Source organism: Lynx canadensis, chromosome X (assembly GCF_007474595.2).
Source record: "Lynx canadensis isolate LIC74 chromosome X, mLynCan4.pri.v2, whole genome shotgun sequence".
In the NCBI taxonomy this organism is placed as follows: domain Eukaryota; kingdom Metazoa; phylum Chordata; class Mammalia; order Carnivora; family Felidae; genus Lynx; species Lynx canadensis.
This window is the reverse complement of record NC_044321.2, coordinates 62,071,542-62,088,292: the sequence shown is the minus strand read 5'-3', so window position 1 is coordinate 62,088,292 and position 16,751 is coordinate 62,071,542.

Genomic DNA, 16,751 nt, shown 5'->3' with positions numbered 1-16,751 from the left:
ACCCCAGTAGGCTAGCAGTGTTACCTAGTGGAGACAGGAGCGGTTGCACTGAGCCCCACCCAACTGGGCCAACCTCGCTCTTCAAGAACACAAGTCTCACCACCAGCTTAGTTTATGGACTATAAAGCACTACATAGACTGACTTCTATGGGAAAACGAAATAATTTCAGTCCTATTTCACTCTATTAGCAGGTTCAGCACCGCTAAGGATGGATGAGGCAGAACAGAAAATCAGCAATATAGAGGACAAACTTATAGAGAATAATGAAGCAGAAAAACAGAGGGATATTAGGGCAAAAGAGCACGACTTAAGAATTAGAGAAATCAGTGACTCATTAAAAAGGAAGAACATCAGAATCATAGGGGTCCCAGAAGAGGAAGAGAGAAAAATAGGGATAGAAAAGTTATGTGAGCAAATCATAGTTGAAAACTTTCCTTACCTGGGGAGAGACACAGACATCAAAATCCAGGAATCACAGAGGACCCCGTGACATTCAACAAAAATTGACAATCAACAAGGCATATCATAGTCAAATTCACAAAATACTCAGGCAAGGAGAGACATGAAAGCAGCAAGGGAGAAAAGTCCCTAATGTACAAGGGAAGATAGATTAGGTTTGCAGCAGACCTATCCACAGAAACTCGGCAGGCCAAAAAGAAGTGGCAAGATATATTCAATGTGCTGAATCAGAAAAACATGCAGCCAAGAATTCTTTACCAAGCAAAGCTGTAATTCAAAATAGAAGGAGACATAAAAAGTTTCCCAGACAAACAAAAATTAAAGGAGTTTGTGACCACTAAACCAGCCCTGCAAGAAATTTTAAGGGGGACTCTGAGGAGAGAAAAGATGGAAAAATATATATGTAAACAAATAAATACCAAAGCAACAAAGATTGGAAAGGACCAGAGAACATCACCAGAAACTCCAACTCTACATGCATCATAATGGCAATAAATTCATATCTGTCAGTTCTCACTCTAAACGTCAATGGACTAAATGTTCAAATCAAAAAACATAGGATAACAGAATGGATAAGAAAACAAGATCCATCTATATGCCATTTACAAGAGACCCACTTTAGACTTAAAGACACCTTCAGATTGAAAATAAGGGGATGGAGAAACATCTATCATGCTAATGGTCAACAAAAGAAAGCCAAACTAGCCATACTTATATCAGACAATCTGGACTTTAAAATAAAGACTGTATCAAGAGATGCAGCATGGCATTATATCATAATCAAGGGGTCTATCCACTAAGAAGACCTAACAATTGTAAATATTTATGCACCAAATGTGGCAGCACCCAAATATATAAATCAATTAATCACAAACATAAAGAAACTCATCGATAGTAATACCATAATAGTAGGAGACTTCATCTCCCCATTCACAGCAATGGACAGATCATCAAATCAAAAATCAACAAGGAAACAATGGCTTTGAATGACACACTGGACCAGATGGACCTAACAAATATATTCAGAACATTTCATTCTAAAGCAGCAAAATATACATTCTTCACCGGTGCACATGGAACGTTCTCCAGAATAGACCATATACTGGGACACATATGAGCCCTAAGGACAAAAAGATCAAGATCATACCATGCCTATTTTCAGACCACAACGCTATGAAGCTCGAAATCAACCACAAAAAAAAAAATTGTAATGGTAACAAATACTTAGAGACTGAAGAACATCCTACTAAAGAATGAATGGGCTAACCAAGCAGTTAAAGAAGAATTTTAAAAGTATATGGAAGTCAATGAAAAAGATAACACCACAACCCAAGACCTCTGGGATGCAGCAAAGGCAGTCATAAGACGAAAGTATACAGCAATCCAGGCCTTCCTAAAGAAGGAAAAAAGATCTCAGATACACAACCTGACCTTACGCCTTAAGAAGCTTGAAAAAGAAGAGCAAATAAAACCCAAAACCAGCAGAAGACATGAAATAATAAAGATTAGAGCAAAAATTAATGCTATCAAAACCAAAAAAAAAAAAAACAAACCAGTAGAACAAATCAATGAAACCAGAAGCTGGTTCTTTGAAAGAATTAACAAAATTGATAAACCACTAGCCAGTTTGTTCAAAAAGAAAAAGGAAAGGGCACAAATAAATGAAATCAAGAATGAAAGAGGAGATATCACAACCAACACAACACAAATAAAAACAATAAGAGAATACTATGAGTAATCATATGTCAATAAAATGGGTAATCTGGAAGAAATGGACAAATTCTTAGAAACATATACACTACCAAAATCAAAACAGGAAGAAATAGAAAATTTGTACATACCCACAACCAGTAAAGAGTTAACACCTATCCTCTTGAAGCTGTTCCAAAAAATAGAAATGGAAGGAAAACTTACAATCTCTTTCTATGAAGCCAGCATTTCCTTGATTCCAAAACCAGACAGAGACCCCACTAAAAAGAAGTATAGACCAACTTCCCTGATGAACATGGATGCAAAAATTCTCAACAATATATTAGCCAACTGGATCCAATAATACATTAAAAAAATTATTCATCACGACCAAGCAGGATTTACACCTAGGATGCAAGGCTGATTCAATATCTGCAAAACAATTAACATGATTCATCACATCAATAAACGAAAGGACAAGAACCATATGATCCTCTCAATAGATGCAGAGAAAGTATTTGACAAAATTCAGCATCCTTTCTTGATAAAAACCCTCAAGAAAGTAGGGATAGAAGGAGCATACCTCGAGATCATAAAGGCCATATATGAATGACCCAATGCTAATATCATCCTCAATGGGGAAAAACTAAGATCTTTCCCCCTAAGGTCAGGAAGAAGACAGGAGTGTGCACTCTTGCCACTGTTATTCAACATAGTATTGGAAGTCTTAGCCTCTGCAATCAGACAACACAAAGAAATAAAAGGCATCCAAATCGGCCAAAAGGAGGTCAAACTTTTCACTCTTCGCAGATGACATCATACTCTATATGAAAAACCCAAAAGATTCCACCAAAAACCTGCTAGAACTTATCCATGAATTCAGCAAAGTTGCAGGATATAAAATCAACACACCGAAATTAGTTGCAGTCCTACACACCAGCAACGAAGTAACAGAAAGGGAAATCAAGGAATCTATCCCATTTACAGTTGCACAAAAAAACATAAAACACCTAGGAATAAATCTAACCAAAGAGGTGAAAAATCTATACACTGAAAACTATACAAAGCTTATGAAAGAAATTGAAGAAGACACAAAAAAATGGAAAAAGATTCCATGCTCCTGGATAGGAAGAACAAATATTGTTAAAATGTTGATACTAACCAAAGCAATATTCATATTGAATGCAATCTCTATCAAAGTAACAGCAACATTCTTCACAGAACTAGAACAAATCCTAAAATTTGTATGGAACCAGAAAAGACCCCGAATAGCCAAAGCCATCTTGAAGAAGAAAACCAAAGCAGGAGACATCACAATCCCAGATTCAAGCTATACTACAAAGCTGTAATCATCAAGACAGTATGGTACTGGCACAAGAAAAGACAATCAGATCAATGGAACAGAATAGAGAACCCAGAAATGGACCCACAAACGTATGGGCAACTAATCTTTGACAAAGCAGAAAAGAAGAGCCAATGGAATAAAGACAGGCTCTTCAGCAACTGGTGCTGGGAAAAGTGGACAGCAACATGCAGAAGAATGAACCTGGACCACTTTCTTACACCACACACAAAAATAAACTCAAAATGGATGAAAGACCTCAATGTAAGACAGGAAGCCATCAAAATCCTTGAGAAGAAAGCAGGCAAAAACCTCTTTGACTTTGGTTGCAGCAACTTCTTACTCAACACATCTCCGGAGGAGAGGAAAACAAAAGCAGAAATGAACTACTGGGACCTCATCAAAATAAAAAGCTTCTGCACAGCCAAGGAAACAATCAGCAAAACTAAAAGGCAACCCACAGAGTGGGAGAAGATATTTTCAAACAGCATATCAGATGAAGGGTTAGTATCCAAAATCTATAAAGAACTTATCAAACTCAACACCCAAAAAACAAACAATCCAGTGAAGAAATGGGCAAAAGACATGAATAGACACTTCTCCAAAGAAGACATCCAGATGGCCAGTGGACACATGAACAAATGCTCAACTTCACTCATCATCAGGGAAATACAAATCAAAACCACAATGAGATACCACCTTACAACTGTCAGAATGGCTAACATTAACAACTCAAGCAAAAACAGATGTTGGCGAGGATGTGGAGAAAGAGGGTCTCTTTTGCATTGTTGGCGGGAATGCAAGCTGGTGCAGCCACTCTGAAAAATAGTATGGAGGTTCTTTATAAAACTAAAAATAGAACTACCCTACAACCCAGCAATTGCACTAGGCATTTATCCACGGGATACAGGTGTGCTGTTTTGAAGGGACACATGCACCCCCAAGTTTATAGCAGCACTATCAACAATAGCCAAAGTATGGTAAGAGCCCAAATGTCCATTGATGGATGAATGGATAAAGAAGATGTGGTATACACACACACACACACACACACACACACACACACACAATGGAGTATTACTCGGCAATCAAAAAGAATGAAATCATGCCATTTGCAACTGCGTGCATGGAACTGGAGGGTATTATGCTAAGTGAAATTAGTCAGAGAAAGACAAAAATCATATGACTTCACTCATATGAGGACTTTAAGAGACAAAACAGATGAACATAAGGGAAGGGAAACAAACATAATATAAAAACAGGGAGGAGGACAAAACAGAAGAGACTCATAAATTTGGAGAACAAACTGAAGGTTACTGGAGGGAGTGTGGGGAGGGATGGGCTAAATGGGTAAGGGGAAGTATGGATTCTACTCCTGAAATCATTGTTGCACTATATGCTAACTAATTTCGATGTAAATTTTAATAATAGAAAATATAATTTAAAAAAACAGTATGGTATTGACACAAAAATAGACACATATATCAATGGGACAGAATAGAAAACCCAGAAATAAGCCCACAATTATATGGTCAATTAATCTTGGATAAAGCAGGAAAGAATATACAATGGAAAAACAAGGTGTCATCAAAAAATGATGCTAGGGAAACTGGTCAATTATATGCAAAGAATGATACTGGACCACTTTCTTACACCATACACGAAAATAAAATGGAGTAAAGACCTAAATGTGATACGTGAAACCATAAAATTCCTAGAGAAGACAGGCCATAATTTCTCTGACATTGGCCTTAAAAATATCCCTTTTGGAATATCCCTTTTGGAAGTCCCACATCTCTCAAAGAAGTGTAGAAGCCAAAAAACTTTGAACAGAGCCTGAGAGTAAAAGAGACTGAATCTACTAGGAAGAAAATGGGAAATATGGGGAAAAAATAGGTGGGTAACTGCGAACTTGGGGAGATAAAAAAAAATTTTAAAAGGCCGTATGGGCACTGAGGGGAAGGACCCCTTCTGCAGAGAGACAAAGGGAAGAGAAAGAGTGGCTAGGGAAGTGCAGGACCATAGATGGACAGGAGAAAGACCTAGGACTGAGACTGAGAGGGATCCAATCTCTAACTACGGGGCTTTCTTTGGACTGGGGCCGGCACCCTGTTCACGGACCTGTGGAGGAGGGGAGCCAGCCCTGGGTGCGGTGATAGGTCAGAGGCTCAGTCCACACATGGAGAAAGTGGTTCCCTCACTAGAGGGCTGCATGATAGCATAGACCTGCCTGCCTCCACCTCCCCTAGGTGCAGTGGCTGAACAGAGGCCACAGTCTGCAGGAGGATAAGGTGGCTGTTTCCCTGGAGTGCTGTGGGAAAAGACAAAGACTGCTTGCATCCACCACCCTAGAGGCTCACAGCAAGGGCAGGGGCTCAGTCTACAATGGGAGAGGTCAGTTCTCCCTGAAGTGCAGTGGCACAGAGAAAGCCAGCCAGGACCACAAATTGGGTCACACTGAGAGGCGCTTCCCCAGCACCAGAGCACACCAAGCAGGACTTTGAATCCTAGCCAAGCACAGGGTCAGGGGAGTTGGTGGAGGAAGGAAGATCACCCTGTCTGTGCCCATGGCACAGTGAGGATGACTCAAACGGAGTCCACCAGGTCTGGCTCTCTGGAGAAGAGACTGGGAGATCACCATACCCCACTCCCCACCACCACCACCTCAAGGATCACTCCTGGGGCCCATAGTGGAGGTGGGTTCAGAATACACCAAACCACGTCCCCTTGCACTGGGTAATTGCGCATCCACCAATGGGGCACAGACCCTGTGGATAGCTCCTCCCAACAAGCAATGCAGCAATGCCTGGATTAACTCTAGATCAATTCTGGATATATAGATATAATCCCCCCCCCATTTCTCCTCCTTATCTCTTCCTTCCCTTAGGCTGGTTACTCTGGTTATTGCTCTGTCTAAAGAGGCATATTTAATCCATTGTCTTGATACATGTTCTACACCTCTCTCTTTACACTCCTTTCTCTCTCTGGAATAATCAAACTATATAGTTTCTCTCTCTGGGTAATTTTATCTTTCTTTCATTTTCCCCACCTCCTCCTTTATTTTCCTTTCTCTCTCTCTAGATTAAGACTTTTAGTCTCTCTGCTTAATTAACATTTATTCCCTGCCCCCCCCCCTGTCATTTGTCTCTTTGTATATGCTCTTCAACCAACACCTCCTCCACACTCTTCTTTAATTGTAGTCAGTGTTTTGGGTTGTTTTGTTTTTAGTCTTTAGGTTTTTGTTTTTGTTTGTGTTATTTGTGTGTTTTGGTGTTTTTGTCTACTGTTTGTCTATGTCTTTTCCTTTACAGGGCTACTCCAAGGAACAAATCAAAGCACACGTCATGGAGGGTACAAAATATTACTACAAGTAGGGTAATAAAATAACCATCATCACAACAGACAGCAGGTAACAATTCACAAAAAAACACCTCCTGAAGGGCCAGGCCCTGGACACTGTATGACCCTCCTTTAATATAGCAGTGCTCACAGGTGCAGAGCACACAAGCTTTTAAAACGCATAAGGGACAGAAAACTAGCCAAAATGGTGAAACAGAAGAATTTTCCTCAAAAGAAACTCCAGGAAGTAGCGACAGCTAGCAAATTGATCAAAACCGATTTAAACAATATAACAGAACAAGAATTTAGAATAATAGTCATAAAATTAATCTCTGGGCTTGGAAAAAGCATAGAGAACACCAGAGAATCTATTCCTACAGAGATCAAGGGACTAAGAAATAGTAATGAGGAACTAAAAAATGTTATAAATGAGGTGCAAAATAAAATGGAGGTGGCCATAGCAGGGATTGAAGAGGCAGAGGAGAGAATAGGTGAATTAGAAGATACAATTATGGAAAAAGAGGAAGCTGAGAAAAAGAGAGATAAAAAAATCCAGGAGTATGAAGGGAGCATTAGAGAACTAAGAGATGCAATCAAACAAAACTATATCCGTATCATAGGAATTCCAGAAGAAGAAGAGAGTGAGAAAGGGGCTGAAGGTGTACTTGAACAAATCATAGCTGAAAACCACATTCTGGAAAGGAAACAGGCAGTTAAATCCAAGAGGCACTGAGAACTCCCTTCAGACGTAACTTGAATCGATCTTCTTCATGACATATCATAGTGAAACTGGAAAAATACAAGGAAAAAGACAGAATTCTGAAAGAAGCTAGGGATAAATGGGCCCTAACATACAAAGATAGAAAACATAACGGTAATAGCAGAACCATCTACTGAAACTTGGCAAGCCAGAAAGGAATGGCAAAAAATCTTCAATGTGATGAACAGAAAAAATATGCAGCCAAGAATCCTTTAGCCAGCAAGTCTGTCATTCAGAATAGAAGGAGAGATAAATGTTTTCCCAAACAAAAACTGAAGGAATTCGTCACCACTAAACCAGCCCTACAAGAGATCCTTAGGGGGCTCTGTGAGTGAAATATCACAAGGGCCACAAAGTACCAGATACATCACTACAAGCGTGAAACCTACAGATATCACCATGGCTCTAAACCAATATCTTTCAGTAATAACACTGAATGTAAATGGACTAAATGCTCGAACCAAAAGACATAGGTATCAGAATGGATAAAAAAACAAGACCCATATATTTGCTGTCTAAAAGAGACTCATTTTAGACCTGAGAACACCTTCAGATTGAAAGTGAGGGGATGGAGAAATATCTATCATGCTACTGGAAGTCAAAAGAAAGATGGAGTATCCATATGTATATCAAACACACTAGATTTTAAATTAAAGGCTGTAACAAGAGATGAAGAAGGGCATTATGTAATAATTACAGGGTCTATCCATCAGGAAGAACTAACAATTACACATGTCTATGTGCCGGATATAGAAGCCCCCAAATATATAAAACAATCACAAACATAAGCAACCTTATTGATAAGAATGTGGTAATTGCAGGAGATTTTAATACTCCACTTATGGCAATGGGTAGAACATCTACACAGAGAATAAAGAAAGAAGGGCCCTGAATGATACATTGGACAAGACGTCCTTGACAGATATAATTAGAACCCTACATCCCAAAGAAACAGAATATGCTTTCTTTTCGAGTGCACATGGAACATTCTCCAAGATAGATCATATACTGGGTCACAAAACAGCCCTTCATAAATATAAAATAATTGAGATCATACTATGCACACTTTCAGACCACAATGCGATGAAACTTGAAATCAACCACAAGAAAAAGGCTGGAAAACCTCCAAAAGCATGGAGGTTACAGAACACCCTACTAACGAATGAGTGGGTCAACCAGGCAATTAGAGAAGAAATTTAAAAATATATGGTAACAAATGCAAATGAAAAGACAAGAATCCTAATACTTTGGGATGCAGCAAAGGCAGTCTGAAGAGGAAAATACATTGCAATCCAGGCCTATCTCAAGAAACAAGAAAAATCCCAAATACAAAATCTAACAGCACACCTAAAGGAAATAGAAGCATAAGAGCAAAGACACCACAAACCCAGTAGAGGAGGAGACATAATAAAAATCAGAGCAGAAATACATAATATATAATCTAAAAAGCAATACAGCAGATCAATGAAACCAAGAGTGGGTTTTTGGAAAAAAATAAATAAAATTGATAAACCTCTAGCCAGGCTTCTCAAAAAGAAAAGGGAGAGGACCCAAATAAATAAAATCATGAATGAAAGTGGAATTATGGCAACCAATCCCTCAGAAATACAAGCAATTATCAGGGAATACTATGAAAAATTATATGCCAACAAACTGGACAACCTGGAAGAAATGGACAAATTCCTAAGCACCCACACACTTCCAAAACTCAATCAGGAAGAAATAGAAAACTTGAACAGACACATAAACAGCAAAGAAATTGAATCAGTTATCAAAAATCTCCCAACAAATTAAAGTCCAGGACCAAATGGCTTCCCTGTGGAATTCCACCAGACATTTAAAGCAGAGATAATACCTATCCTTCTCAAACTGTTCCAAAAAACAGAAAGGGAAGGAAAAGTTCCAGACTCATTCTATGAAGCCGACATTACTTTGATTCCCAAACCAGACAGAGATCCAGCAAAAAAACAGAACTACAGGCCAATATCCCTGATGAATATGGATGCAAAAATTCTCAGCAAGATACTAGCAAAACGAATTGAACAGCCTGTGAAAAGAACTATTCATCATGATCAAGTGGGATTCATTCCTGGGCTAGAGGGCTGGTTACATGTTCACAAATCAGTGTGATACATCACATTAATCAAAGAAAAGAAAAGATCTATGTGATCCTGTCAATCGATGCAGAAAAAGCATTTGACAAAATTCAGCATCCTTTCTTAATAAAAAGCTTCGAGAAAGTCGGGATTGAAGAAACATACTTAAACATCATCAAAGCCATTTATGAAAAGCCCACAGCTAACATCATCCTCAATGGGGAAAAACTGAGAGCTTTCCCCCTGAGATCAGGAATATGACAGGGATGTCCATCTCACCCCAGATGTTTAACATAGTGTTGGAAGTTCTAGCATCAGCAATCAGACATCAAAAGGAAATCAAAGGCATCAAAATTGGCAAAGATGAAGTCAAGCTTTCACTTTTTGCAGATGGCATATTATACAAGGAAAACCTGATAGACTCCACCAAAAGTCTGCTAGAACTGATACATAAATTCAGCAAAGTCGCAGGGTACAAATTAATGTACAGAAATCAGTTGCATTTTTATACACTAATAATGAAGCAACAGAGAGACAAATAAAGACACTGATCCCATTCACAATTGCACCAGGAACCATAAAATACCTAGGAATAAACCTAACCAAAGATGTAAAAGATCTGTATGCTGAAAACTATAAAAAGCTTTTGAAGGAAATTGAAGAATACACAAAGAAATGGAAAAACATTCCATGCTCATGGATTGGAAGAATAAACATTGTTAAAATGTCAATACTACCCAAAGCAATCTACACATTCAATGCAATCCCAAGCAAAATTGCACCAGCATTCTTCTTGAAGCTAGAGCAAGCAATCCTAAAATTTGTATGGAACCACAAAGGATCCCGAATAGCCAAAATAATTTTGAAGAAGACCAAAGCAGGAGGCATCACAATCCCAGACTTTAGCTTCTACTACAAAAGTGTAATCATCAAGACAGTATGGTATTAGCACAAAAACAAACACATAGACCAATGGAATAAAGACTACAGAACTGGGCCCACAAAAGTATGGCCAACTAAACTTTGACAAAGAAGGAAAGAATACCCAAAGGAAAAAGAACAGTCTCTTTTACAAATGGTGCTGGGAGAACTGGACAATAACAGACAAAAGAATGAATCTAGACCACTTTCTGACACCATTCACAAAAAATAAACTCAAAATGGATAAAGGACCTGAATGTAAGACAGGAAACTATCAAAACCCTAGAGGAGAAAGCAGGAAAAAACCTCTCTGACCTCAGCAGCAGCAATTTCTTACTTGACACATCCCCAAAGGCAAGGGAATTAAAAGCAAAAATGAACTATTGGGATCTCATGAAGATAAAAATCTTCTGCACTGCAAAGGAAACAATCAACAAAACTAATAGGCAACTGACAGAATGGGAGAAGATATTTGCAAATGACATATCAAACAAAAGGCTAGTATCCAAAATCTATAAAGAACTCACCAAACTCCACACCCAAAAAACAAATAACCCAGTGAAGAAATGGGCAGAAAACATGAATAGACACTTCTCTAAAGAAGACATCCAGATGGCCAACAGGCACATGAAAAGATGCTCAACGTCACTCCTCATCAGGGAAATACAAATCAAAACTTCACTGAGATATCAGCTCACGCCAGTCAGAGTGGCTAATATGAACACATCAGGAGACTATAGATGCTGGCCAGGATATGGAGAAACAGGAACCCTCTTACACTGCTGGTGGGAATGCAAACTGGTGCAGCCACTCTGGAAAACAGTGTGGAGGTTCCTCAAAAAATTAAAAATAGATCTACCGTGTGACCCAGCAGTAGCACTGCTAGGAATTTACCCAAGGGATACAGGAGTGCTGATGTGCAGGGGCACTTGTACCCCAATGTTTATACCAACACTTTAAACAATAACCAAATTATGGAAAGGCCTAAATGTCCATCAACTGATGAATGGATAAAGAAGTTGTGGTTTATATACACAATGGAATACTACTTGGCAATGAGAAAGAATGAAATATGGCCCTTTGTAGCAACGTGGATGGAACTGTAGAGTGTTATGCTAAATGAAATAAGCCATATTATATATATATATATGTCATTATATATATATGTCATTATTTATATATATATGTCATTATTTATATATGTCATTATATAGATTATATGTCATATATATATATATATAATAGAATATTGCTCAGCCATAAAAAAGAATGAAATCTTCCCATTTGCAATGACATGAATGGAGCTCAAGAGTATGATGCTAAGGGAAATAAGAGAAGGACAAATGCCATATGATTTCATTCATATGTGGATTTTAAGAAATGAAACTAGGAAAGGTAAAAAAAAGAATTTAAATAAGAGAGACACAAACCAAGAAACAGACTCTTAACTATAGAGAATAAGCTGATGGTTACCAGAAGGTAGATGAGAATGGGTTAAACAGGTGGTAAGGATTTAGGAGTGCACTTCTCTTTTTTAAGTTTATTTATTTGTTTTGAGAGAGAGAGAGAGAGAGAGAGAGAGAGAGAGAGAGAAGAGAGAATGAGTGGAGTAGGGGCAGAAAGAGGGAGAGAGAAATCCCAAGCAGGCTTTGTCAGCACAGAGCCAGACGTGGACCTCAAAGTCACAAACCATGAGGTCATGTCCCAACTGAAACCAATAGTCATACCTTAACAGACTGAACCACCCAGGCACCCCAGGAGTGTAGTTCTTTTAATCATTAGTTGTTCAACGAGTATTGTTTAATTTTAATGTATTTATGAGGTTTCCATTTTTCTTTTTCTAACTGATTTCTAGTTTCAAACCATTGTGTTCAGAGAAGCTACTTAGTATGATTTCAATCTTCTTAAATTTACTTAGACATGTTTTGTGGCCAAACATATGGTCTATCCTAGGAAGTTATCCATGTGCATATAAGAAGAGTGTGTATTCTTCTGTCATGGGATTTTCTGTTCTGTATATGTCTCTTAGGTCTATTTACTCCATAGTGTTGTACAAATCCACTGTTTCTTTATTGATTATCTGTCTTGATGTATCCATTGTTAAAGTACCCAACAACTATTGTATTGTTTTTTATGTCTCATTTTAGCTGTGTTAAATTTTGCCTTATATATTTAGGTTCTCTGACATTGGTGGTATAAATATTTACAATTGTCATATTTCCTTGATTAAATGACTCTTTAATGATTATATAATGACTTTGTCTCTTTTTACCACCTTTAAAGTCTATTTTGTCTGATATAAGTTTAGCTACCCCTACCATTTTTTTTTCTTTTTGGTTACCACTTGTTTGAAATATTTTTTTTCCATTTCTTCACTCCCAATTTATGTGTGTCTTTAAGACTAAAGTGAGTCTCTTTTGGGCAGCATATCATTGCATCTTGCTTTCCTATCCATTCAGCTATTCTATGTCTTTTCCTTGGAAGATTTAATCCATTTATATGTAAAGTAATGATTGATAGGTAAGGACATACTACTGCAATTTTGTTAAGTGTTTTCTGACTGTTTTAGAGTTCATCCTTCCTTCCTTCTTGTCCTTCTTTTTTTCTTTTGATATTTTTTAATATCAGTATGCTTTGACTTTTTATCATGTTCTTTTATGTATTAACTGCAGATTTTTCCCCTGTGGTTACATGCGGCTTACATAAAAGTCTTAAAATTATAACACACTACTTTAAACTGATAATTAGTAAGTTTTGATAGAATTCATAAACTTTATCCTAGTCCCCTTATATTTTATGTTAGTGATGTTGTAGTTTATGTATTTTTTACTGTATATCAAATAACGAATGACTGTATGTTTATATTAAATACATTTTTTTTACTTTTAAACTAGAGTTGTAAGTAAAATTATGCACCACCATTACCAAATGTCAGAATCCATTTCTGACTATATATTTACTGCTACCAGTAAATTTTACACTACTTTATGTTCTCATGATGTTACTTAGTGTCCTTTTATTTCCACTCAAAGAACTCTTAACATTTATTATAACACAGGTCAAATGGTCATGAGCTCCCTCAGTTTTTGTTTGTTTGTGAAAGTCTTTACCTCTTTTTTAATTTATGAAGGACAGCTTTTCCTGGTATAGAAATCTTCATTGACAGTGTTTTTCTTTAAATATTTTTAATATATTATCCCATTGTCACCTGACCTGAAAAGTTTTTTTTTTTTATATGAAGTTTATTGACAAATTGGTTTCCATACAACACCCAGTGCTCATCCCAAAAGGTGTGACCTGAAAAGTTTTTATTGAGAAATCCACCTATAGCTTTATGGGGAGGGGGGGGTTCTTTTGTGTAATTTGTTTTTCTCTTGCTGATTTCAAAACTCTTTGTCTTTGAATTTTGACAAGTTAATTATAATGTGTTTTGGTGTGGCCCTGTTCAGATTTAACCTCTTTGGAATCTTTGGACCTCTCAGATCTGGATGTCCATTTCTCTCCCCAGGTTTTGAATGTTTTCAGCCATTGGTGCTTTAAATATTATTTCTGTCCCTTTTTTTCTCCTCTTTTTCTGATATACCCATTATGTGTATATTGTTTCTTTTGATTGTGTTTCAGAAGTTCCATGGGCTTTCTTCGCTCTTTTTTATTTTTTTTCTTTTTGCTCTTCTGACTAATTTCAAATGTCCTCTTTTCTAGGTAATGGATTCTTTCTCCCACATGATCAAGTCTGTTGTTAAAGCTCTCTATTTAATTCAGTCATGGTATTTTTGAGCCCTAGTACTTCTCAGGTTTTTTTAATTTTTCTATTGAACTTCTAATTTTGTTCTTGCATTGTTATCTTTCATTTATTTGTCTGTGTGTTCTTATAATTTACTAAAGTTCTTTAAATGGATTATTCTGATTTCTCTGACAGTTTATAGATCTCCATTTATTTACTGTTGGAGCTTTATTACTTTCCTCTGGTGGTGTCACAGTTATCTGATTTTTCATGATCCTTGATTTATTACATTGATACCTGCACATTTGAGTAAGTGGTCTTCTCTTCCAAACTTATATGGGTTTTCTGTGGCAAACACAGATCTCTGCCTGTCAGCTCAGTTTGGGTTTCTGGTCGTGCCTGCTGCTAATGTCCTTGGGCAGTTGGGTCTTGCTATCAGGTTCTATTCTGGGGCAAGGCCACTGCCCAAGCTATGAAATCATGGGGGAAATGTGCTGCTGGCTGAGAATGGTTGGATAAGGCTGCTAGCTTTGTTCCCTGCCCACATTGGGCTGTAATTTGGGCTCTGTGGTAATCTGGGTTCTCTTGTAAGGATTCCTAGATGGTCAGGACTAGGTACTTAACTCAGCAGTAGGTCAGACTATGAATTAGCATCCCTTCCCAAGTGGAACATATTGGCCAGCTCTTAGACTCCCAGGTGTTCCTGGTTAGGTTTTTTGGTCATGCAGGCCTGGGAACAACACTCAGCAGTGGGCTGGGGTATAATGCAGCTCCTCCTGGATGTGTGTGTGTGGGGTGGGGGGGTGAGGCAGACCAGTCTCCAAAGCCAGGAAAGCTCATTTGAAGACCTAAATCAGACCTGTGCCCCACCAAGTTTCCTGGTAAGACTTCACCACTCTCCTGGCTATGCAGATGAGCAAAACTCGTGGTTGGGATTACTACTTAGGTGCTGCAGGTAGCATTTTGGTCTGCAAATATTTGAGTACTGGCTGTTGCAAACCCCTCCCCCATTGTTCATCACAGTCATATTCCCAATGGGTAAGCTCTATAATTTCCCCCACGATCTCTGTGAAGCAAGACTGAAGTGGGAAATTTCAATAAATGACCCTCAATGCTGAGGAAGCTGGATGTCTACACTGGGCTCTCTTTTTCCACTGGAGAAATGGTACACTCAAGAGAGACTGTTGTGGTGCTGTACCAGCCTAGGATGGGAAATGTGGTTATCATGAAATTGCTCCTATTTATTTTCTAATGCATTCTTTGTCCGTATATGTGGTGCAGAGGGTTAATTAACCCTAACCACTATGATCTAGAATTTCCTCAGTGGTATCTTATTCATAAATAGTTGTTAGTTGTTTTTCTTGTAATGGGGAGCAACATCAGAAACAACCTATGCCACCATCTTGGGGACATCACTCTTCATAAAAAGGTGTTTAGATAAAGTTTTCGATGTGCTTTGCATATGCCCTCCAAACCCAAGGTGTGGTTCCCCTTTAACTTCCCTTTTAACTCAAGCTAAGTGAAAGAAGCTTTAAGGAAATAAGTTTAAAAAATTAAATGTATCCCATAGAATGTGGGACCTAAAGAGAGGCAGCTTATTATGCCTGGTGAAATCTAAAGATTAGGAGATAAGGAGCCTTGAGGTTTCTCTGTCAAGTGATAAATCAAATTGTTTTAGGAAAGGGTCTTAACTTATATATTTTAGTGGACAAAAATTCATGTATATTTCCTGGGGACCAGAAATGATGCCAGGGAATACATTTTGACTTGATATTTCTTTTTAAAGACTCTACCTAAAGGTCTACGTAGAGTAACAAGGTGAACTGAATATGGGAAAGGACAGCTAGTAACCAGAGGACCGAAAGAGACATTATAAGTGTCCAGCAAAAGTAAGAGCTGTCCGTACCGAGAGAATTGTAGATAAAATGCAATGATGAATAATTGTCCTATAATGCACAACCTTTGAAATCTGTCAAACCAGAATCATAGCAACATAATATCTACAACTGTATCAGTCAAGTATGTCTTTCTTCCCTTTACCTTCCCCCTACTCCATACACACAGAGCCTACCTCAAACTCCAACCTTGAAGAAGCTAGAAGTGGCCTAGAGAGTGTATAAGAAGTAATACAACAGCAATATGGGAAAATATAGAGGCTGGAATTTTTTGATTCAAGTATAATTAAAACACAGTGTTATATTAGTTTCAAGCATAGAATATAATGATTCAACAATTCCATACATTACTTAGTGATTATCATAAGTACTCTTAATTCCCTTCACCTGTTTCACCCATCCTCCCATCCACTTCTTTGCTGGCAACTGCCAATTTTTTCTCTATAATGAAGATTCTGGTTTACTATGTGTATGTGTATATATATATATATATATATATATATACATTCACACACACACACACAC